The sequence below is a fragment of the Lipotes vexillifer genome, unplaced genomic scaffold (assembly GCF_000442215.2).
Source record: "Lipotes vexillifer unplaced genomic scaffold, Lipotes_vexillifer_v1.1 scaffold666, whole genome shotgun sequence".
NCBI lineage: Eukaryota > Metazoa > Chordata > Mammalia > Artiodactyla > Lipotidae > Lipotes > Lipotes vexillifer.
Window position 1 is genome coordinate 4,020,308 of NW_006787408.1, and position 25,581 is coordinate 4,045,888.

Sequence of the window (25,581 nt, forward strand, 5' to 3'; positions counted from 1 at the left end):
GAAAGAGAGATGGCAATGCTTGCCCAAATTCAAGGCTTTTAAAAAGGCCATTTAATTTATCCCAATTAGTGTTAGTTTCCCATGCCACTTAGAAAAAACAAAATTTTTAAAAAGACTGCCCATATGAGTCAATAAGTTACCAATGGTTATATATTTTATTTATTTATTTAATTTTTTATATACAGCAGGTTCTTATTAGTTATCCATTTTATACATATTAGTGTATATATTATGTCAATCCCAATCTCCCAATTCATCACACCACCACCCGCCCCCCGCCACTTTACCCCCTGGGTGTCCATACGTTTGTTCTCTACATCTGTCTCTCTATTTCTGCCCTGCAAACTGGTTCATCTGTACCATTTTTCTAGGTTCCACATACATACGTTAACACACAATATTTGTTTTTCTCTTTCTGACTTACTTCACACTGTATGACAGTCTCCAGATCCATCAACATCTCTACAAATGACCCAATTTCGTTCCTTTTTATGGCTGAGTAATATTCCATTGTATATATGTACCACATCTTCTTTACCCATTTGTCTGTCGATGGGCATTTAGGTTGCTTCCATAACCTGGCTATTATAAATAGTGCTGCAATGAACATTGGTATGCATGTGTCTTTTTGAATTATGGTTTTCTCTGGGAATATGCCCAGTAGTGGGATTGCTGGGTCGTATGGTAATTCTATTTTTAGTTTTTAAGGAACCTCATACTGTTGTCCATAGTGGCTGTATCAATTTATGTTCCCACCAACAGTGCAAGAGGGTTCCTGTTTCTCCACACCCTCTCCAGCATTCCTTGTTTGTAGATTTTCTGATGATGCCCATTCTAACTGGTGTGAGGTGATACTTCCTTGTACTTTTGATTTGCATTTCTCTAATAGTTAGTGATGTTGAGCAGCTTTCCATATACCTCGTGCCTATCTGTATGTCTTCTTTGGAGAAATGTCTGTCTAGGTCTTCTGCCCGTTTGTTTTTTAATATTGAGCTGCATGAGCTGTTTTGGAGATTAATCCTTTGTTCATTGATTTGTTTGCAAATATCTTCTCCCATTCTGAGGGATGTCTTTTCCTCTTATTGTTTCCTTTGCTGTGCAAAAGCTTTTAAGTTTCATTAGGTCCCATTTGTTTATTTTTGTTTTTATTTCCATTACTCTAAGAGGTGAATCAAAAGAGATCTTGCTGCGATTTATGTCAAAGAGCGTTCTTCCTATGTTTTCCTCTATGAGTTTTATAGTGTCCAGTCTTACATTTAGGTCTCTAATCCATTTTGAGTTTATTTTTGTGTATGGTGTTAGGGAGCGTTCTAATTTCATTCTTTTACATGGTGGGTCCAGTTTTCCCAGCACCACTTATTGAAGAGAATGTTTTTTCTCCATTGCTTCCTTTACCTCCTTCTCCTTGCCTCCTTTGTCACAGATTAGTTGACCACAGGTGTGTGGGTTTATCTCTGGGCTTTCTAACCTGTCACATTGATCTATATTTCTGTTTTTGTGCCAGTATCATATTGTCTTGATTACTGTAGCTTTGTAGTGTAGTCTGAAGTCAGGGAGTCTGATTCCTCCAGCTCCGTTTTTTTCCCTCAAGACTGCTTTGGCTATTCGGGGTCTTTTGTGTCTCCATACAAATTTTAAGATTTTTTGTTCTAGTTTGTAAAAAATGCCAATGGTAATTTGATAGGGATTGCACTGAATCTGTAGATTGCTTTGAGTAGTATAGTCATTTTCACAATATTGATTCTTCCGATCCAAGAACATGGTATATCTCTCCACCTGTTTGTATCATCTTTAATTTCGTTCATCAGTGTCTTACAGTTTTCTGCATACAGGTCTTTTGTCTCCTTAGGTAGGTTTATTCCTAGGTATCTTATTCTTTTTGTTGCAATGGTAAGTGGGAGTGTTTCCATAATTTCTCTTTCAGATTTTTCATCATTAGTGTATAGGAATGCAAGAAATTTCTGTGCATTAATTTTGTATCCTGCAACTTTACCAAATTCATTGATTAGCTCTAGTAGTTTTCTTGTAGCATCTTTAGGATTCTCGACATATAGTATCATGTCATCTGCTAACAGTGACAGTTTTACTTCTTCTTTTCCAATTTGTATTCCTTTTTTTCTTTTTTTCTGATTGCCGTGGCTAGGAATTCCAAAACTATGTTGAATAACAGTGGCAAGAGAACATCCTTGTCTTGTTCCTGATCGTAGAGGAAATGCTTTCAGTTATTCACCACTGAGAATGATGTTTGCTGTGGGTTTGTTGTATATGGCCTTTATGACCTTGATGTAGTTTCCCTCTATGGCCACTTTCTGGAGAGTTTTTATCATAAATCGGTGTTGAATTTTGTCAAAAGCTTTTTCTTCATCTATTGAGATGATCATATGGTTTTTCTTCTTCAATTTGTTATTATGGTGTATCACATTAACTGATTTGCATATATTGAAGAATCCTTGCATCCCTGGGATAAATCCCACTTGATCATGGTATATGATCCTTTTAATGTGTTGTTGGATTCTGATTGCTAGTATTTTGTTGAGGATTTCTGCATCTTTATTCATCAGTGATACTGGTCTGTAATGTCCTTTTTTTGTAGCATCTTTGGTTTTGGTATCAGGGTGATGGTGGCCTCAAAGAGTGATTTTGGGAGTGTTCCTTCCTCTGAAATTGTTTGCAAGAGTTTGAGGAGGATAGGTGTTAGCTCTTCTCTAAATGTTTGATAGAATTCACCTGTGAAGCCATCTGGTCCTGGAGTTCTGTTTGTTGGAAGATTTTCCATCACAGTTTCAATTTCATTACTTTTGATTGGTCTGTTCATATTTTCTATTTCTTCCTGGTTCAGTCCTGGAAGGTTATACTTTTCTAAGAATTTGTCCATTTCTTCCAGGTTGTCAATTTTATTGGCATAGAGTTGCTTGTAGTTGTCTCTTAAGACACTTTGTATTTCTGCGGTGTCTGTTGTAACTTCTTTTTCATTTCTAATTTTATTGATTTGAGTACTCTCCCTCTATTTCTTGATGAGTCTGGCTAATGGTTTATCAATTTTGTTTATCTTCTCAGAGAACTAGCTTTTAGTTTTACTGATCTTTGCTATTGTTTTCTTTGTTTCAATTTCATTTATTTCTGCTTTGATCTTTATGATTTCTTTCCTTCTACTAATTTTGGGTTTTGTTTGTTCTTCTTTATCTAGTTCCTTTAGGTGTAAGGTTAGATTGATTGAGATTTTTCTTGTTTCTTGAGGTAGGCTTGTATTGCTATAAACTTCCCTCTTAGAACGGATTTTGCTGCATTCCATAGGTTTTGGATCATGTTGTTTTCATCGTAATTTGTGTCTAGGTATTTTCTGATGTCCTCTTTGATTTCTTCAGTGATCTCTTGGTTATTCAGTAATGTATTGTTTAGCCTCCACGTGTTTGCGTTTTTTACGTTTCTTTTCCCTGTAATTGATTTCTAATCTCATAGCATTGTGGCCAGAAAAGATGCGTGATATGATTTCAGTTTTCTTAAATTTACTGAGGCTTGATTTGTGACCCAAGATGTGATCTATCCTGGAGAATGTTCCGTGTGCACTTGAGAAGAAAGTGTAATCTGCTGTTGTTGTATGGGATAGCCTATAAATAACAATTAAGTCTATCTCATCTACTGTGTCATTTAAAGCTTGTGTGTCCTTATTAATTTACTGTTTGGATGATCTGTCCATTGGTGTAAGTGAGGTGTTAAAGTCCCCCACTATTATTGTGTTACTGTCGATTTCCTCTTTTATAGCTGTTAGCAGTGGCCTTATGTATTGAGGTGCTCCTATGTTGGGTGCATATGTATTTATAATTGTTATATCTTCTTCTTGTATTGATCCCTTCATCATTATGTAGTGTCCTTCCTTGTCTCTTGTAACATTCTTTATTTTAAAGTCTATTTTATCTGATATGAGTATTGCTATTCCAGCTTTCTTTTGATTTCCATTTGCATGGAATATCTTTTTCCATCCCCTCACTTTCAGTCTGTTTGTGTCCCTAGGTCTGAAGTGGATCTCTTGTAGACAGCATATATATGGGTCTTGTTTTTGTATCCATTCAGCGAGCCTGTGTCTTTTGGTTGGAGCATTTAATCCATTCACGTTTAAGGTAATTATTGATATGTATGTTCCTATTATCATTTTCTTAATTGTTATGGGTTTGTTTTTGTAGGTCCTTTTCTTCTCTTGTGTTTCCCATTTAGAGAAGTTCCTTTAGCATTTGGTGTAGAGCTGGTATGGTGGTGCTGAATTCTCTTCGCTTTTGCTCGTCTGTAAAAATTTTTGCTTTCTCTGTCGAATCTGAATGAGATCCTTGCTGGGTAGAGTAGTCTTGGGGATAGGTTCTTCCCTTTCATCACTTTAGATATATCGTGTCACTCCCTTCTGGCTTGTAGAGTCTCTGCTGAGAAATCAGCTGTTAACCTTATGGGAGTTCCCTTGTATGTTATTTGATGTCTTTCCCTTGTTGCTTCCAGTAATTTTTCTTTGTCTTTAATTTTTGTCAATTTGATTACTATGTGTCTCGCTGTGTTTCTCCTTGGGTTTATCCTGTCTGGGACTCTCTGTGCTTCCTGGACTTGGGTGGCTATTTCCTTTCCCATGTTAGGGAAGTTTTCTACTATAATCTCTTCAAATATTTTCTCGGGTCCTTTTTCTCTCTCTTCTCTTTCTGGGACCCCTGTAACGCGAATATAGTTGCGTTTAATGTTGTCCCATAGGTCTCTTAGGCTGTCTTCATTTCTTTTCATTCTTTTTTCTTTATTGTGTTCCGAGGCAGTGAATTCCACCATTCTGTCTTCCAGGTGTCTTATCCGTTCTTCTGTCTCCGTTATTCTATTGATTTCTTCTAGTGTATTTTTCATTTCAGTTATTGTATTGTTGTTCATCTCTGTTTGTTTCTTCTTTAATTCCTCTAGGTGTTTGTTCTTTAATTCTTCTAGGTCTTTGTTAAACATTTCTTGCATCTTCTCGATCTTTGCCTCCATGCTGTTTCTGAGGTCCTGGATCATCTTCACTATCATCATTCTGAATTCTTTTTCTGGAAATTTGCCTATCTCCACTTCATTTAGTTGTTTTTCTGGGGTTTTATCCTGTTCCTTCATCTGGTACGTAGCCCTCTGCCTTTTCATCTTGTCTATCTTTCTCTGTATGTGGTTTTTGTTCCACAGACTGCAGGACTGTAGTTCTTCTTGCTTCTGCTGTCTGCCCTCTGCAAGGGTTATATATTTAAATACCTATAAAGGTTGGAAGTAAAGAAGGGAGTGAAATGAAACACTAAGAAATGGTGGGGCATACAGAGAACTGTGGAGAGTTTATGGCTCATGCAATCCTTACCGAGTGCTAAAACCTGGCCAACTGTTGCCATATTGGAATTCAAGCCAGTGATATCAGGTGATCTGAAACGTTGAAGGAACCAGAGAATCAAGATTATGTGGAATTTCACATTTAAAATGTTGGAAACCAACTGAATTTATTTTTTAGGAACATTGTTTAGAACAAACAAGACATTCCATTGACCAGATGAGTCTGCTGGCTGCAAATCTGAAACCTCTAGGGTAGGGTGAAGTGAAAAATTTTTGTGCACACATCTTTCTGGAAGCTGCCCAATTCCTGAGTGTTGTCTTAGGCATCTTAAAAAAAATAATAAACCCTTATTTTATGGGGGTGAGGAAAGAATCTTCAGGTAAACTAGGAGTCTGACAGAACAGGCCTAAAACACGTTTTACAATTCTGCTTTTTAAGTTATTTAAAATACATAAATATAAAAATTACCTTAGGAAGCACTTTTAGCAGAAGTTCCTAGTTAAAGCAGTATTTTAATGAAGTCAAGGCAGGAGAGTTTAGTTCTTTTTTAGGGATTAAACAAAGGGATCCAAAAGGCATAACCAAGAAGATCTCCCAAAATCCAATTAAATAGTTCAGATTTTTCTGAAATAACTGTTGTCCTTCATATACAGTGTTATCCATAAACAAGATGAAAAGACAACCCTCAGAATGGGAGAAAATATTTGCAAATGAAGCAACTGACAAAGGATTAATCTCCGAAATATACAAGCATCTCATGCAGCTCAATATCAAAAAAACAAAGAACCCAATCCAAAAATGGGCAGAAAACCTAAATAGACCCTTCTCTGGAGAAGATATACAGATTGCCAACAAACACATGAAAGAATGCTCAACATCACTAATCAATAGAGAAATGCAAATCAAAACTACGAGGTATCACCTCACACTGGTCAGAATGGCCACCATTAAAAAGAAGAAATGCTGGAGAGGGTGTGGAGAAAGGGAACCCTCTTGCACTGTTGGTGGGAATGTAAATTGATACAGCCACTATGGAGAATATGGAGGTACCTCAAAAAACTAAAAATAGAACTACTATATAATCCAGCAATCCCACTACTGGGCATATACCCTGAGAAAACCATAATTCAAAAAGAGACATGTACCACAATGTTCACTGCAGCTCTATTTACAACAGCCAGGACATGGAAGCAACCTAAGTGTCCACTGACAGATGAATGGATAAAGAAGATGTGGCGCATATATACAATGGAATATTACTCAGCCATAAAAAGAAACGAAATTGAGCTATTTGTAGTGAGGTGGATGGACCTAGAGACTGTCATACAGAGTGAAGTCAGTCAAAAAGAGAAAAACAAGTACCATATGCTAACACATATATATGGAATCTAAAAAAAAAACCATAAAATGTTTCTGAAGAATCTAGGGGCAGGACAGGAATAAAGACACAGACACAGAGAATGGACTTGGGGACATGGGGTGGGGGAAGGGTAAGCTGGGACAAACTGAGAGAGTGGCACGGACATATATACACTACCAAATGTAAAAGAGATAGCTAGTGGGAAGCAGCCGCAGAGCACAGGAAGATCAGCTCGGTGCTCTGTGTCCACCTAAAAGGGTGGGATAGGGAGGGTGGGAGGGATACTCAAGAGGAGGGGATATGGGGATATCTGTATATGTATAGCTGATTCACTTTGTTATAAAGCAGAAACTAACACACCATTGTAAAGCAATTATACTCCAATAAAGATGTTTAAAAATAAACCCAAAAAAACAAATAAAGTGCTATACTATGGAACCCTAATATGCCTTACGGTTGTTTTGGGAGTATATAAAAATTTTTAATAAAGCTACAGATATTCACCTAATGACTTATAGGGATGCATCTGTGAGATTATCTGGGACTAAAAATAGGTCTTTTTTTAAAAAAAAAAAATAAATTTATTTATTTACTTTTGGCTGTGTTGGGGCTTCATTGCTGTGTACAAGCTTTGTTTAGTTGTGGTGAGTGGGGGCTACTCTTCGTTGCGGTGCACGGGCTTCTCATTGTCGTGGCTTCTTATTGTGGAGCATGGGCTCTAGGCGCGCAGGCTTCAGTAGTTGTGGCACGTAAAAGTAGGTCTTTTTGTGAAATTAATTTATATGGCTTTTGCTTCATTTAGCACTGTGTTCAAATTAAACTTAACTCCCAGGGGTATGCTTATGACAACTTTATGCTGAAAACACTGTGCTACAGTATTTAATTAATAAACTAGGGAAACAGCTTTTTTTTTTCTTTAATCCTTCCATGAGAAATAAGTAAAATTGTTCTATGCTAAAAAGAAATTACCTATATGGGCAGTCTTTGAATGCCAAGTTTTTAACTAAGAAACACAACTCCCATGTCTTTATATAATTCCCTAGACAGGAATTTCAAACTCTGAAACTTCAACTGATAAAGACAGAGTTATCTGCTGGCCAATAAGTCATTTTCAGCAGTTGTCACAATATCTTCTGTACAGGAGTATTTACTTAATTACCTGATTATTTTATTTTATTTTTACTATTTTTTTGATTATTTTAGAGTAGAGGTCTTCAAATTGTGCTGAGGGAAATGTAAATACCAAAGAGATTAAAGCAGAACAGAGATGAAAAGAAAGAGACTGAGGATTTATATTTAATGTGTGGATGAATATTATTAAAAATTATCACCCTCTGCCCCCTTTACCTGATATCTTGTTTCTTCATAGCATTTACCATATCATCTAATATCATTTGTCTTACATTAGACTTTAAGTTCCACTGAAACAGGACTCTTGGTTTGTACATTGCTACAAACCATTGACAATGCGCCTAGTTTCTGGCAGATGCTCAATATCTGCTCAATGAATATATTAAATATTTTTTTCTCTTTTAATTTGTTAGAATTGATAGGTTACACTAAGAGGTTTTCTGTAAATAAACAAAGTTTGCATTTCTGGGATTAACCCCACTTGACTGTGATGTATTCTTTTGTTAATGTAAATTGAGTTTAACTTGCTAATGTCTTAAGATTTTTGCATCCCTGCTCATAAGATTAAGTTACATCTTTCCTTGTCATAAGTTGCTTTAGGTATCAAATAGTTTTATATTATTTAACTAATGTACATAGTACAGATAGATGCTCATGAAATGATCACCCTAATAAGTTTAGTGAACACCCATCATCTCATGTAGGTACAAAAATAAAATTTAAAAAATGTTTTCCTTGTGATGAAAACTCTCAGGATTTACTCTCTTAACAACTTTCATATATAAGGTACAGCAATATTCATCAAATTAATCATGTTATACATTGCATCCCTAATACTTATTTGCCTTGTAACTGGAAGTTTGTACCTTTTGACCACATTCATACAATTCCCCATTCCCCCAATCCCTGCCTCTTATAACCATAAATCTCATCTCTTTTTCTTGAAGTTTGCTTGTTTTAAGTAATCACTGACCTACAACACTATGTTAGCTTCTGGTGCGCAGCATAGTGATTTGGTATTTCTGTACATAACAAAATGATCACGACAATTACTCTAGTTACCATCTGTCACCACAGAAAGATATTATTATTGACTAAGGATCCTTAAAATTCTTAGCCTATCTGTGATTATATTCCTTTCCGTCTTAATATTGCTTATTTGTACCTTTTTCCCTTAATTCCTCTTGTTAGAAATTTGTTTATTGGTCCATATATTGATCTCATTATTTGTCTTTTCATTAATTTCTACTTTATATGGTCTTTAAAAAATCAGCATTTTTAAGCTAATGAACATCCATTCACCACATTAGCTGCAACCTACAAGTTTTGATGTGTTTCTGTGTCAGAGTTTCAAATATTTTGTAATTTCATATGTGATATTCTCTTATAAGCTATCTATATTGTTTTCAAATGTAATCTTTAAAACTCACTGTTGCTGTTCAAAAGTTGTTTAAATTTTTAAACTCATTATTCTTGTTAATTTCTCAATTAAACTGAGGTCCAAGAATATGCCCTGTATCACTGACTTCATGAAATCTGATGAAATTCCCACTGTGACTTATACAAATTTTACTTTTGTAACTTGAAATTTGTGTACTGAAAAATAATTCATATGCTCTACTAGTGTGTCTATGTTTATGTATGTATACAGGGTTCTGTAACTTTTAAATCAAGCTTGTCAATTGTATTGTTTAATCTTCTATATCCTAAGTTTGTGAGGTATGGTTATAACTGTAGACTTGTCCATTTTTCTGTACTTTTAGGCTTTATATTTTTCTTCATACATTTCAAGGGTATTACTTTATTCTACTCCGTATCTGATTGACAGTGTGCCTAAGTAATGAATTCTAAGGTAAAAATCATTTTTCCTCATAAATGTGAAGACATGATGCTCAGATGTCTTTCAGGTTTGTTTTTGAGAAGTTCAGTGATATTCTGACTGAAGATCACTGGTATGTGAGTCTCTCCTCCCCTCTCCAGAAGCTTTTAGGTTTTTCTCTTTATCTTTGGATGTCCTGTAATTTCATCATGATATTCCACAATGTGGGCCTTTTATCACTCACTGTCATGAATGCTTGATGAACCCTTCCAATCTGCAAATTCATGTTCTTTATTTTCGAAAAAATTTCTTGAAATATTTGTTTGAATTACCTCCTCTCAATTTTATGTTTCTGAAACTTCTAGTATTTGAGAGTTGAGCCTCCCAGACTGATAATTCTCTTCTTTTCTTACCCATCTTCCATATTATTGATCTTTTGATTCTAGTTTCTGGGAGACTTCGACTTTAACAATTTTATTTGTATATCTTAAGTTCTATTTTTATTTATTTTACCCTCATTTTCCATTTTCATTCCCCTCCTTATACTAACGCAACTATTCTAAAACATTTAATATGACTGTTGCCAAACACGGATTACATGGTGGGATAAGAGACCACTTTTTCCTCTTTTTAATTTTTTAAATTAAAAAAAAAAAATTTCTTAATTGAAGTATAGTTGACTTACAATGCTGTGTTAATTTCTGGTGTACAGAAAAGTGATTCAGTTATACATACATACATACATACGTACATGTTCTTTTCCATTATGGTTTATTACAGGATACTGAATATAGTTCCCTGTTGTTTATCTACTTTATATATAGTAGTTTGTATCTGTTAATCCCAAACTCCTAATTTATCCTCCCTCCCTCCATCGCCTTTCCCCTTTGGGAAACCATAAATTTGTTTTTTATGTCTGTGAGTCTCTTTCAGTTTTGTCAATATTAAGTTCATTTGTGTCATAGATTCCACATATAAGTGATAACATATAGTATTTGTCCTTCTCTGACTTACTTCACTTAGTATGATAACCTCTAGGTGTATCCATGTTGTTGCAAATGACATTATTTCATTCCTTTTTTATGGCTGAGTAGTATTCCACTGCGTATATATGCCACATCTTCTTTACCCATTCATCTGTTGATGGACATGCAGGTTGTTTCCAAGTCTTGGTTACTGTAAACAGTGCTTCTATGAAAACTGGGGCACATATATCTTTTAGAATTGGAGTGTTCTCCAGATACAGGCCCAGGAGTAGGATTGCTGGATCATATGGCAACTCTATTTTTAGTTTTTTAAGGAACCTCCATACTGTTTTCCACCGTGGCTGCACCAATTTACATTCCCACCAATAGTGTAGGAGGGTTCCCTTTTTTCCACACCCGCTCCAGCTTTTGTTATTTGTAGACTTTTTAATGATGGCCATTTTTTTTTTTTAACATCTTTATTGGGGTATAATTGCTTTACAATGGTGTGTTAGTTTCTGCTTTATAACAGAGTGAGTCAGTTATACATATACATATGTTCCCATATCTCTTCCCTCTTTGTCTCCCTCCCTCCCACCCTCCCTATCCCACCCCTCCAGACAGCCACAAAGAACCCAGCCGGTTTCCCTGTGCCATGCGGCTGCTTCCCACTGGCTATCTACCCTCCGCTTGTTAGTTTATATATGTCCATGTCTCTCTCTCGCCCTAACACACCTCACCCTTCCCCCTCCCCATATCCTCAAGTCTGTTCTCCAGTAGGTCTCTGTCTTTATTCCTGTTTTACCCCTAGGTTCTTCATAACATTTTTTTTTCTTAAATTCCATATATATGTGTTAGCATACGGTATTTGTCCTTCTCTTTCTGACTTACTTCACTCTGTATGACAGACTCTAGATCTATCCACCTCATTACAAATAGCTCAATTTCGTTTCTTTTTATGGCTGAGTAATATTCCATTGTATATATGTGCCACATCTTCTTTATCCATTCATCCGACGACGGGCACTTAGGTTGTTTCCATCTCCGGGCTATTGTAAATAGAGCTGCAATGAACATTTTGGTACATGACTCTTTCTGAATTCTGGTTTCCTCAGGGTATATACCTAGTAGTGGGATTGCTGGGTCATATGGTAGTTCTATTTGTAGTTTTTTAAGGAACCTCCATACTGTTCTCCATAGTGGCTGAACCAATTCACATTCCCACCAGCAGTGCAAGAGTGTTCCCTTTTCTCCACACCCTCTCCAGCATTTATTGTTTCTAGATTTTTTGATGATGGCCATTCTGACTGGTGTGAGATGATATCTCATTGTAGTTTTGATTTGCATTTCTCTAATGATTAATGATGTTGAGCATTCTTTCATGTGTTTGTTGGCAGTCTGTATATCTTCTTTGGAGAAATGTCTATTTAGGTCTTCTGCCCATTTTTGGATTGGGTTGTTTATTTTTTTGTTATTGAGCTGCATGAGCTGCCTGTAAATTTTAGAGATTAATCCTTTGTCAGTTGATTCATTTGCAAATATTTTCTCCCATTCTGAGGGCTGTCTTTTGGTCTTGTTTATGGTTTCCTTTGCTGTGCAAAAGCTTTGAAGTTTCATTAGGTCCCATTTGTTTATTTTTGTTTTTATCTCCATTACTCTAGGAGATGGGTCAAGAAGGATCTTGCTGTGATTTATGTCATAGAGTGTTCTGCCTATGTTTTCCTCTAAGAGTTTGATAGTTTCTGGCCTTACATTTAGGTCTTTAATCCATTTTGAGCTTATTTTTGTGTATGGTGTTAGGGAGTGATCTAATCTCATACTTTTACATGTACCTATCCAATTTTCCCAGCACCACTTATTGAAGAGGCTGTCCTTTCTCCACTGTATATTCCTGCCACCTTTATCAAAGATAAGGTGACCATATGTGCATGGGTTTATCTCTGGGCTTTCTATCCTATTCCATTGATCTATCTTTCTGTTTTTGTGCCAGTACCATACTGTCTTGATTACTGTAGCTTTGTAGTATAGTCTGAAGTCAGGCAGCCTGATTCCTCCAGCTCCATTTTTTGTTCTCAAGATTGCTTTGGCTATTCGGGGTCTTTTGTGTTTCCATACAAATTGTGAAATTTTTTGTTCTAGTTCTGTGAAAAATGCCAGTGGTAGTTTGATAGGGATTGCATTGAATCTATAGATTGCTTTGGGAAGTAGAGTCATTTTCACAATGTTGATTCTTCCAATCCAAGAACATGGTATATCTCTCCATCTGTTTGTATCATCTTTAATTTCTTTCATCAGTGTCTTATAATTTTCTGCATACAGGTCTTTTGTCTCCTTAGGTAGGTTTATTCCTAGATATTTTATTCTTTTTGTTGCAATGGTAAATGGGAGTGTTTTCTTGATTTCACTTTCAGATTTTTCATCATTAGTATATAGGAATGCCAGAGATTTCTGTGCATTAATTTTGTATCCTGCTACTTTACCAAATTCATTGATTAGCTCTAGTAGTTTTCTGGTAGCATCTTTAGGATTCTCTATGTATAGTATCATGTCATCTGCAAACAGTGACAGCTTTACTTCTTCTTTTCCGATTTGGATTCCTTTTATTTCCTTTTCTTCTCTGATTGCTGTGGCTAAAACTTCCAAAACTATGTTGAATAAGAGTGGTGAGAGTGGGCAACCTTGTCTTGTTCCTGACCTTAGTGGAAATGCTTTCAGTTTTTCGCCATTGAGGATGATGTTGGCTGTGGGCTTGTCATATACGGCCTTTATTATATTGAGGAAAGTTCCCTCTACACCTACTTTCTGCAGGGTTTTTATCATAAATGGGTGTTGAATTTTGTCAAAAGCTTTCTCTGCATCTATTGAGATGATCATATGGTTTTTCTCCTTCAATTTGTTAATATGGTTAATCACATTGATAGATTTGCGTATATTGAAGAATCCTTGCATTCCTGGAATAAACCCCACTTGATCATGGTGTATGATCCTTTTAATGTGCTGTTGGATTCTGTTTGCTAGTATTTTGTTGAGGATTTTTGCATCTATGTTCATCAGTGATATTGGCCTGTAGTTTTCTTTCTTTGTGACATCCTTGTCTGGTTTTGGTATCAAGGTGATGGTGGCCTCGTAGAATGAGTTTGGGAGTGTTCCTCCCTCTGCTATATTTTGGAAGAGTTTGAGAAGAATAGGTGTTAGCTCTTCTCTAAATGTTTGATAGAATTCGCCTGTGAAGCCATCTGGTCCTGGGCTTTTGTTTGTTGGAAGATTTTTAATCACAGTTTCAATTTCAGTGTTTGTGATTGGTCTGTTCATATTTTCTATTTCTTCCTGATTCAGTCTTGGCAGTTTGTGCATTTCTAAGAATTTGTCCATTTCTTCCAGATTGTCCATTTTATTGGCATAGAGTTGCTTGTAGTAATCCCTCATGATTTTTTGTATTTCTGCAGTGTCAGTTGTTACTTCTCCTTTTTCATTTCTGATTCTATTGATTTGAGTCTTCTCCCTTATTTTCTTGATGAGTCTGGCTAATGGTTTATCAATTTTGTTAATCTTCTCAAAGAACCAGCTTTTAGTTTTATTGATCTTTGCTATTGTTTCCTTCATTTCTTTTTCATTTATTTCTGATCTGATTTTTATGATTTCTTTCCTTCTGCTAACTCTGGGGTTTTTTTGTTCTTCTTTCTCTAATTGCTTGAGGTGCAAGGTTAGGTTGTTTATTCGAGATGTTTCCTGCTTCTTAAGGTGGGCTTGTATTGCTATAAACTTCCCTCTTAGAACTGCTTTTGCTGCATCCCATAGGTTTTGGGTCGTTGTATCTCCATTGTCATTTGTTTCTAGGTATTTTTTAATTTCCTCTTTGATTTCTTCAGTGATCACTTCGTTACTAAGTAGTGTATTGTTTAGCCTCCATGTGTTTGTATTTTTTACTGCTCTTTTCCTATAATTGATATCTAATCTCATGGCGTTGTGGTCGGAAAAGATACTTGATATAATTTCAATTTTCTTAAATTTACCAAGGCTTGATTTGTGACCCAAGATATGATCTATCCTGGAGAATGTTCCATGAGCACTTGAGAAAAATGTGTATTCTGTTGTTTTTGGATGGAGTGTCCTATAAATATCAATTAAGTCCATCCTGTTTAATGTATCATTTAAAGCTTGTGTTTCCTTATTTATTTTCATTTTGGATGATCTGTCCATTGGTGAAAGTGGGGTGTTGAAGTCCCCTACTATGAATGTGTTACTGTCGATTTCCCCTTTTATGGCTGCTAGTTTTTGCCTTATGTATTGAGGTGCTCCTATGTTGGGTGCATAAATATTTACAATTGTTATATCTTCTTCTTGGATCGATCCCTTAATCATTATGTAGTGTCCTTCTTTGTCTCTTCTGATAGTCCTTATTTTAAAGTCTATTTTGTCTGATATGAGAATTGCTACTCCAGCTTTCTTTTGGTTTCCATTTTTGGATCATTTACTATTAATGATGGCCATTTTGACTGGTGTGAGATAATACCTCATTGTAGTTTTGATCTGCATTTCTCTAATAATTAGCAATGTTGAGCATCTTTTCATGTGCCTGTTGGCCATTGGTACATCTTCTTTGGAGAAATGTCTGTTTAGGTCTTCTGCCCATTTTTTGATTGGGTTGTTTATTTTTTTGTTATTGAATTGTATGAGCTGTTTGTATATTTTGGAAATTAAGCCCTTGCTGGCTGCAATGTTTGCAAGCATTTTCTCCCAGTCTGTAGGATGTCTTTTTGTTTCGTTTATGGTTTTCTCTGCTGTGCAAAAGCTTCTAAGTTTGATTAGGTCCTGTTTGTTTATTTTTGCTTTTATTTTTATTGCCTTGGGAGACTGACCTAAGAAAACATTGGTACAATTTTATGTTGGAGAATGTTTTGCCTATGATCTCTTCTAGGAGTTTTATGGTGTTGTGTCTTTTTTTAAAATAAATTAATTTATTTATGGCTGCATTGGGTCTTCACTGCTGCACATAGGTATTTCTCTAGTTGTGGTGAGCACGGGCTACTCTTCGTCGCGGTGCTCAGGCTTCTCATTGCAGTGGCTTCTCTTGTTGTGGAGTACAGGCTCTAGGCATGCAGGCTTCAGTAGCTGTGGCACGTGGGCTCGGTAGTTATGGCTTGTAGGCTCTAGAGTGCAGGCTCAGTTGTTGTGGTGCACGGGCTTAGTTGCTCTGCGGCATGCGGGATCCTCCCAGTCCAGGGATCAAACCCGTGTTCCCTGCACTGGCAGATGGATTCTTAACCACTGTGCCACCTGGGAAGTCCCTATGGTGTCACGTCTTATATTTAAGTCTTTAAGCCATTTTGAGTTTATTTTCATGTATGATGTGAGGGAGTGTTCTAACTTCACTGACTTACATGCAGCTGTCCAGCTTTCCCAACACCACTTGTGGAAGGTGACAAGGGATCCTGACCACTTTTCTCTTTCACAAGATATCACACTGGCCCATTACATTGGTGATATTACACTGATTGCACCTGGTGAGTAAGAAGTAGCAATTACTCTAGACTTACTGATAAGACATTTACGTACCAGGAAGTGGGAACTAATCCAACAAAAATTCAGGGAACTTTTTCAGTGAAATTTCTATAGGTCCAGCGATGTGGGGCATGTTGAGATATGCCCAAGGTGAAAGATAAGTTGTTGCATCTGGCCCATCCCACAATTAAAAAAAAAAGAAAAACAAAAAAGCCCAATGCCTAGTAACACAACACCTTTGGATTCTGGCAGTAACATATTCCTCATTTGGGTGTGTTACTCTGGTCCATTTACTGAGTGACCCCCAAACCTGCTAATTTTGAGTGGGGTCCAGAAAACAGATGGCTCTGCAATAGATCCAAGATGCTGTGTAAGCTGCTCTGATGCAAACCATGTGAACCAGCAGATGCAATGGTGCTTGAAATGCCAGTGGCAGACAAGGATGCTGTTTGGAACTTTTGGCAGGCCCCTATGTAAGAACTGCAGCACAGGCCCTTAGGCATTTGGAGTGAAGCCCCACCATCCTCTGCACCTAAGTATTCTCCTTTAAGAAACAGCTCTTGGCCCACTACTGGGCCTCAGTAGAGACTAAATGCTTAACCATGGGCCATCAGGTTACCATGCGACCTGAGGAGCTGCTCATCATGAACTGGGCATTATCTGACCCACAAAACCATAAAGTTGGGCATGCACGGCAGCACTCCATCATCAAATGGAAGCTGTACATAGGAGATGGTGCCAAGCAGGTTCTGAAGGCATAAGTAAGCATCCAATATATGGTGCAATTTCTTCTGTAACCAGGACTCAACAGATCTAGGAATCACGGGGTGGAAATGGAAGCAGCATCACTATTACCCCCAGTGACCCACTAGGAAAATTTTTGCTTCCTGTCCCCATGACTTTATTATGCTCCTTACTGACCTAGAGGTCTTAGTTCCAAAGGAAGGAATGCTTCCCCAGGGAGACATAACAATGATTCCACTGAACTGGAAGTTAAAACTGCCACCTAGACATTTTGTACTCTTCACCCTTCTGAACCAACAAGCCAAGAAGGGAGTTACTATGCTGCTGAAATGATTAGACCAAGGAGAAACTGGACTGCTACTCCACAATGGAGGTAAAGAAGAGTATGTCTGGGATACTAGAGATCCCCAGGGGCATCACTTAGTATTACTATGCCCTGTCATTAAAATCAATAGAAAACGACAATAACCCAATTCAGGCAGGATTATAAATAGCCCAGACCCTTCAGGAATGCAGGTTTTGGGTTACCACACCAGGTAAAGAACGATGACCAGCTGAGTTTCTTGCTGAAGGCAAATGTAATATGAAATGGGTAGTGCACAAAAGTAGTGCACTTTTTTTTTTGCACTTTTTTTTTTTTTTTTTGCGGTACACGGGCCTCTCACTGTTGTGGCCTCTCCCATTGTGGAGCACAGGCTCTGGATGCGCAGGCTGAGCGGTCATGGCTCATGGGCCCAGCCGCTCCGCGGCATGTGGGATCTTCCCCGACCAGGGCACGAACCTGTGTCCCCTGCATTGGCAGGCAGACTCTCAACCACTGTGCCACTAGGGAAGCCCAAAAGTAGTGCACTTTTGACCATATGACCAGTTACAGAAATGAGGACTCTAACTGTCCTGAGTATTTCTTCCTTATTTTGTTATGAATATGTTTGTGTGTGTATAAAGTAAACACCTCTGTTTTTCTTCCCTCTCTTATCCCTTCATCATTCAACAAAAAACATACCAACTTTATGTTACAGTATATAAACTATATATATAAATAACATCACAGTTTTTAAATTATGAGAAATCAGGGAGAAGAGTAAACATCATCCAAAGAATTTGTATACTCCTCTGGGGAAAGGATTAGTGTGTTTTTGGTTGCACGCAGGATAGTTGTATCATGTCAGGTAGTAGTATGACCTCGTAATTGTCTTTATTTGGAGACTCAGTATGGTTTAAGGAGATGTCTACAGGTGTCAGTTTGACAAGAGGGGGACTTGCGATGGTTAATTCTAAGTATTAACTTGGAGGGTGTTTTGGACAAGATCAACATTAAATCAGCTAACTTTGTGTAAGCAGAATGCCCTCCATAATGTTGGTGGGACTCTTCCAATCAACTGAAGGTTTGATTAGAACAAAAAGAACAGCCTCACCAAGCAAGAGGGAATTCTCCAGCATACTATCTTTGGACTTCATCTACACCATCTGGTCCCCTGAGTCTGGCTGCTGGCCTTCATACTGAAACTGTACCATCAGCTCTCCTTGATCCCCACCCTGCCAGATGACACTGCAGACTTTGACTTCCCAGACTCCATAATCATGTAGGCCAAGCCCCTAAAATCTCTGAATCTCTCTTCGCGCGCGCGCGCGCGTGCGTGTGTGTGTGTGTGTATCTCCACTGGTTTTCTCTGCAGAACCCTCATGAATACACACAGATTTTTCATTTACATAAATGTTTTTGTTACTACCTCCTTGTTCTGTTTCTTACATTTTCCACTACTTTTTAAAAATTTATTTAAATTTATTTATTTTTGGCTGTGTTGGGTCTTTGTTGCTGCACATGGGCTTTTTCTAGTTGTGGCAAGTGGGGGATACTCTTCATTATGGTGCACGGGCTTCAGTAGTTGTGGCTCGTGGGCTCTAGGGCACAGGCTCAGTAGTTGTGGCACAAGGGCTTAGTTGCTCCATATCATGCAGGATCTTCCCAGACCAGGGATCGAACCCATGTCCCCTGCATTGGCAGGCGGATTCTTAACCACTGCACCACAAGGGAAGTCCCTGTACTTTTTTTTTTAAAGAAAAAACTGTTTTTTTTCTCCTTAAAACTTACCTATCTATCTATCTATCTATCTATCTATCTATCTATCTTGCCGCGTTGGGTCTCAGTTGAGGCACATGAGATCTTTGTTGCGGCATGGGGGATCTTTAGTTGATCCATGCAGGATCTTTAGTTGTGGCATGCAGGATTTTTAGTTGCGGCATACAAACTCTTAGTTGCAGTATGTGGAATCTAGTTCCCTGACCAGGGATGGAACCAGGGCCCCCTCCACTGGGAGCGCAGTGTTTTAGCCACTGGAGCAGCAGGGAAGCCCCTCCAACTATGTATTATGTGCATGTGTACAACTAATCAATTGCTTCTGATTGCTGTATAAAATGTGTGTATGGGTTGACCTGTGTCCCTTAAAGATATGCTAAAGTTCAAACCTCTGGTACCTGTAAATGTGACCTGATTTGGAAATAGAGTCTTTGTAGATGTAATCAAGTCAAGATGAGATCGACAGGGTGGGCCCAACTCCAATATGACCGATGTCCTTATAAGAAGAGGAAAACACCATGTAAAAACATATAGGGAGATACTCAAAAACTCAAAATGGATCAAAGACCTAAATGTAAGGCCAGACACTACAAAACTCTTAGAGGAAAACACAGAAAGAACACTCTTTGACATAAATCACATCTTTTTGGATCCATCTCCTATAGTAATGAAAATAAAAACAAAAATAAACAAATGGGACCTATTAAACTTAAAAGCTTCTGCACAGCAAAGGAAACCATAAACAAAAGGAAAAGACAACCCACAGAATGGGAGAAAATATTTGCAAATGAAGCAACTGAAAAGGGATTAATTCTCCAAAATATACAAACAGCTCATGAAGCTCTATGTCAAAAAAATAAACAACCCCATCAAAAAATGGGCAGAAGATATAAATAGACATGGTCTGAAAGCAAATGAAAAGATGCTCAACATCACTAATTATCAGAGAAATGCAAAGCAAAACTACAATGAAGTTGTCACCTCACACTGGTCAGAATGGCTATCATCAAAAAGTCTACAAACAATAAATGCTGGAGATGGTGTGGAGAAAAGGGAACCCTCCTACACTGTTCGTGAGAATGTAAATTGGTATAACCACTATGGAGAACAGTATGGAAGTTCCTTAAAAAACTAAAAATAGAACTACCATTATGGTCCAGCAATCCCACTCCTGGGCAAATATCCAGAGAATACCATAATCCGAAAAGATACATGCACCCCCAATGTTCACTGCACCACTATTTATGATAGCCAAGACATGGAAGCAACCTAAGTGTCCAACGACAGAGAAATGGATAAAGATGTGGTACATACAATGGAATATTACTCAGCCATAAAAAACAATGAAATAATGCCATTTGCAGCAACATGGATAGACCTAGAGATTATCATACTAAGTGAAGTAAGTCAGAGAAAGACAAATATCATGATATTACTCTCATGTGGATTCTAACTTTAAAAAGATACAAATGAACTTATTTACAAAACAGAAACAGACTTACAGATATTGAAAACAAACTTAAGGTTACCAAAGGGAAACATGGGGGGGGAGTGAGGGATAAATCAGAAGCTTGGGACGAACACACACACACACACACAGACACACACACACTACTATATCTAAGACAGATAACCAACAAGGACCTACTGTATAGCACAAGGAACTCTACTCAATATTTTGTGATAACCTATATTAGAAAAGAATCTAAAAAGAAAGAATATGTGTATAACTGAATCACTTTGCTATACACCTGGAACTAACAACATTGTAAATTAACTATACTCCAATACACACACACACACAAAAACCAACATACAGGGAGAAAGCCATGTGACAATGGAGGCAAAGATTGGAGTGACATACCTGTAAGACAAAGGGTGCCAAGGATAAACAGCCACCACCATAATCTAGCAATGGGTAAGGAGGATTCTACCCAGAGTCATGGAGGGAGCATAATCCTGCTCACATCTTGATTTGAGAATTCTAACCTCCAGAACTGTAAGAAAACAAATTTATTTTAAGCCACCTGGTTTGTAGTACTTGGTACTTGGTTATGGCAGTCCTAGGAAACTAATACAATGTGCATTTACAAATTTCACCTATCTACATTCAGATGGTAAATGGGATACCTAGATTGCCTCCAACTTCCTGCTGCTACAAATAATACTGCAATGAACATCCATGTACATATCCCCTAGGAAACTCTTACAAAAGTCTACACTCCTATTAACACACTTGGCATTATCCAGTGTAGTCATTTTAGAAAGTCCACAAATGTCTCCCTTCATAAGTGGAGCCTTATTGTTCTCCCCCTAAGTATTGGCTGGACTTAGTGACTTGCCTCTAATGAATAGAAAAGTGATAGTATGCAATTTGGGAGAAGAGATCATAAAAGGTATAGTGGCTTCCTGTCTGCTCCCTCTTAGATCACCTGCTCTGGGGGAAGCCAGATGCCATATATCTTAGCTCAGGCTTATATAACAAAATACTATAAACTGAGTGGCTTATCAACAAAAGAAATTTATTTCTTACAGTTCTGTAGGCTGGAAGTCCAAGATGATAATGTCAGCATAGTTGTGTTCCAGTGAGGACCTTCTTCTGGATTGCAGATGGCTGACTTCTCTTTGTATTCTTACATGGTGGAAAAAAGAGTGAGCAAACTCTCTGGCCTCTTCTTCTAATCCCAATCATGAGGGCTCCACTCTTGTGAGCTAATCATCTCCCAAAGGCCCCACCGCCAAATACCATCACATTGGGGATTAGATTTCAACATATAAGCTTTCAACATATAACCTGGGGGACGGGGGGCGGGATAACAACATTCAGTCCATAACACCATGTCATTAGGAGCAAGCAGTCTTATGGATCCACTCAAGCAGCCCTGTGGATAGGCCCATGCGGTAGAGAACTAAGACCTTCTGCCAACAACCAGCAAGAAACTGAGTCTTTCTGCCAACAGCTGTGTGAATGAACCATCCTGGAAGCAAATATTCCAGTCCCAGTCAAGCCTTCAAATGACTGTGCCCTGGGCTGACAGCTTGACTGCAACCTCATGAGAGATGCTGAGCTAGAACCATCCAGCTACAATGCTACCCGATTCCTGATCCTTGGCATCTGTGAGATAATGTTTATTGTTTTAAGATGCTAAATTTTGGGGATAAACTGTTATGAGGAAATAGATAACTAATGCATTCAGTTTTCTAGTTTTGTCCAAATTAATAGGTATAAAGTGACAGCTCATTTGTTTTAATTTACACTTTCTGACAAGTAATTTTGAGCACCTCTTTATAATCTTATTAGCTTTGGGGTTCCTCCTATAAATTGCCTCTTTAGAAACTGTATGTATTTTTATATTAGGGTGGTTGTCTTTTTCCTTTTGATTTTTAGGAGTTCCTTGCATTTTCTAGATGTTAGATCCCTTGTTAGTTTTACATTTTACAAATATCTTTTCTCATCCTATCATGATGTCCCTTCAATACACAGAACTCTTTAATCCTGATGTAAACAAATTCATTCCACTTTTTGACTTATAAACTGGGGGACGGGGGGCGGGAATGTGCTTTTAAGTTTTGTATACAAAGTCCTTCCCCATTCCTATGTTACAAACAAAACCTGTCATCATTTCCTTCTATTTATTTATTTATTTATTTATTTATTTATTTTTTCCTTCTATTACTTTAGAGTCGTATCTTTCACATTTCATATCTGCTCATACTTTAAATTTAGAGATCATTTTTGCTCTATGATGCTCCTTATTTATAACCTCTAGTTCTGGTTTCACAAAAAGAATAGCTTCTTTTAGCCTTCTGAAGCTACAACTGTCTTTCAAGTTTTCTTCCTCCCAGTACCACTGCTGCTTCTTCCAAGTCACTTGCTTCCATCTTTCTGCTTTGGCTTCCATCTTTCATGTTACAGGTTCTCCTCAACTGTCTGGTAAATCTCCAGCTGTCCATTCATATGTTAGAGGTAAGGCATTAAATGCTGTTTAGAAATTCTGTGTGGGGTTATGACTGGTGAGTTTAGTGTAGAGCAGTTGTTCTCAGAGTGTGGTCCAGGAATTCTTGGGAGTCATCAAACAATGACTTTCAAGGAGTCTTAAGGTCAAAACTATCTTCATTATTAATACTGAGACATTATATGCCTTTTCTACTTTTATTTTCTCACAAGTACACAGTGTTTTGCAGAGGCTACATACATGACATGGAATATCACATCTGGTCAAATGCAGAAGCCGATATTAAAATCCAGCTGATTTTTTATTAAGCTGGACATCAGACTTGCAAAAAAGTGAAACAACGCTACACTATGATTTTTGTTTTGGAAAATAGTTATTTTTCATACACGTATATGATGTTAACATATAATGGGTTTATCATTTTTTAAAGGAATATCTAAAAATTTTGTTTTAATTTATAATATAGTAAATAGCTATAACCCACATTTTAAAAAGTTCTTAGGGAGCCCTCAAACCAAAATATTTGAGAACCACTGCTTCAGAGTAATAAAGTAGGAACATAAGTTTCAGTGTCAGTACTGGTCAAGTCTATAATTTTAGACAGGATAGTTTTCCAAGGGAGTACCCTTCTAATCTCTTCCCTGAAGGGCATAAATCTACAAATCAAGGAGTCAAAGAGTGTTACAGCACTGAGATGTTCAACTTTGCATATTCAGACTTACCACTTAATCACCATTTTAGGTTTGATGGCCTCACTTTCACCTGTATCTGGTATATTTTCTCCCATTAACAGCTTTTTGCCTTGATGATAAAGAGGCAAATATCTAATTGTACAGGATGCAAGAAGGGAGGTGAAGTCTAACTGCACTTTTTAAGGCCTTAAAACCAGCACTGAGTACTCTGGGTTTTAGCCTTGTCCTACACTCAGCCTTCACAGATACCATTGCTGCTAATTCCTGAGTCTTTGGGAAGGGGTGGGTGTTGGCATGATTTGGCTTGTCTCTTATAGCTTCCATTCCTGCAGACTTACTTTCAACTTCAGTGGGTATGCTAGGTTGGTTACACACCCATTCATTTATTTTTCAGTTTCCAAAATGTTAATTTCTTTTGTCTCTTTTCCCCTTTTCTGTTTTTGAAGGCTTATGCCTTTTAAAAATTATTTTGCTGTAACATCACGGTGCTCTGACAGGAAACAAAGATAATCCATGGGTTCAATTCACCACATTTCCACCCCTTTACCTGTAATCTATGTTCCTTGGCTTTGAATCTATCTCTTGTATGTAGCAGTTTACTTGATTGGTTTTTAAACACATATTAACACTTAAACACATACATTCCATCCATTAACTGTAATTAACTATATTTCTACTTTTTCTGGTTATCATATTTATTCTTTTTCTTTACTTCGCACCTTCCCCTTTCCTGCCTTTTCTCACGCTTTAACCTTCAGTGTACCATTTCAACCTGGGTACAATGGACTCCTTTAAAAAAAATTTTTAAGGCCATTTCACAACTAATTTACAGGAGAATTAATGGATAATGAAAAGTAACTTAATAAAGAATTTAAACATCACAAGGCTCTTTGTTCTAAGTAATTTTTTACACACAAACATAAGAGATGAAAGAACACTACCACAGGACCTTTTTTTTAGCAAAAGGGAATGGTTCATGTTTGTGCTGCAAAATATTCCTATTGAATGACTAACTCAATACCCTATTTCGTTTTGTTCTTAGACATATACCGTGCATTCATCAGAAATATACTGTGTGTCAGGAGATCCCTGGTGGCCTCGTGCTTAGGATTATGGGCTTTCACTGCCGTGGCCCAGGTTCAATCCCTGGTCAGGGAACTGAGATCCTGCAAGCTGCATGGTGTGGCCAAAAAAAAAGAACTATATTGTGTTTTCATCAATTCTTGAGTTTGAAATAATTTGAAATATATTTTCATATAGGATATGATCATCTCAAGTCTCATAATCTGAGATTTCATGTACATGATCAATTTCACTAACACATATGATCAACTTCACTATCGTAGTAGAGTTCAGAGAAGTGATATCCAACAGAACTTGCTGCAATGATGAAAACGTTTTATATCTCTGCAGTCCAATATGGTAGCCATAGTGAAATGAGGCTAAGTTACATTCTCTCTACATGATTAGTGTGACTGAGAAACTAAATTTTAAATTCTATTAATTTTAGTATAAATCTGGTAGCCATGTGGCAAGTGGCTACCATATTGGACAACTCAGGTCTAGAGGGCTATTTCTCTTTCTGCACTGATCTTTTTTTTGGGGGGTGGGGGGGTGGGGGAAGCATGCCATGCAGCTTGTGCGATCTTAGTTCCCCGACCAGGGATTGAACCTGGGCCCTTAGCATTGAGAGCATGGAGTCCTAACCACTGGACTACCAGGAAATTCCCTGCACTTATCTTTTGATCTGTATGTCTCCGATCTTTTATACCTTTCTGAAGGAGGATGCAATTCTTGAGCAATGTAATAAAAAAAAACCCTGAAAAGTGACTATTTCACTACTGCATCTTCTATTCAGGACATTCCACCATCCTTGCTTTATTGTTTCAGTCTATTTTAGCACAGTAGGAAATAAATAATGGTAATGATGAAATCCTAGAATTAAGTAGCAAAATATTTCAAGATACAGGAACAGTATGATAACCTGACATCCCATAATGTACCTTAGATTTATACAAAGG

At 37.4% G+C, this 25,581-nt stretch overlaps 1 pseudogene; it reads left to right on the plus strand.

Annotated features, from left to right (window-relative positions):
• LOC103070024 (uncharacterized) overlaps nt 1-25,581 on the plus strand; it is a 61,269-nt pseudogene that overhangs the window by 6,217 nt on the left and 29,471 nt on the right.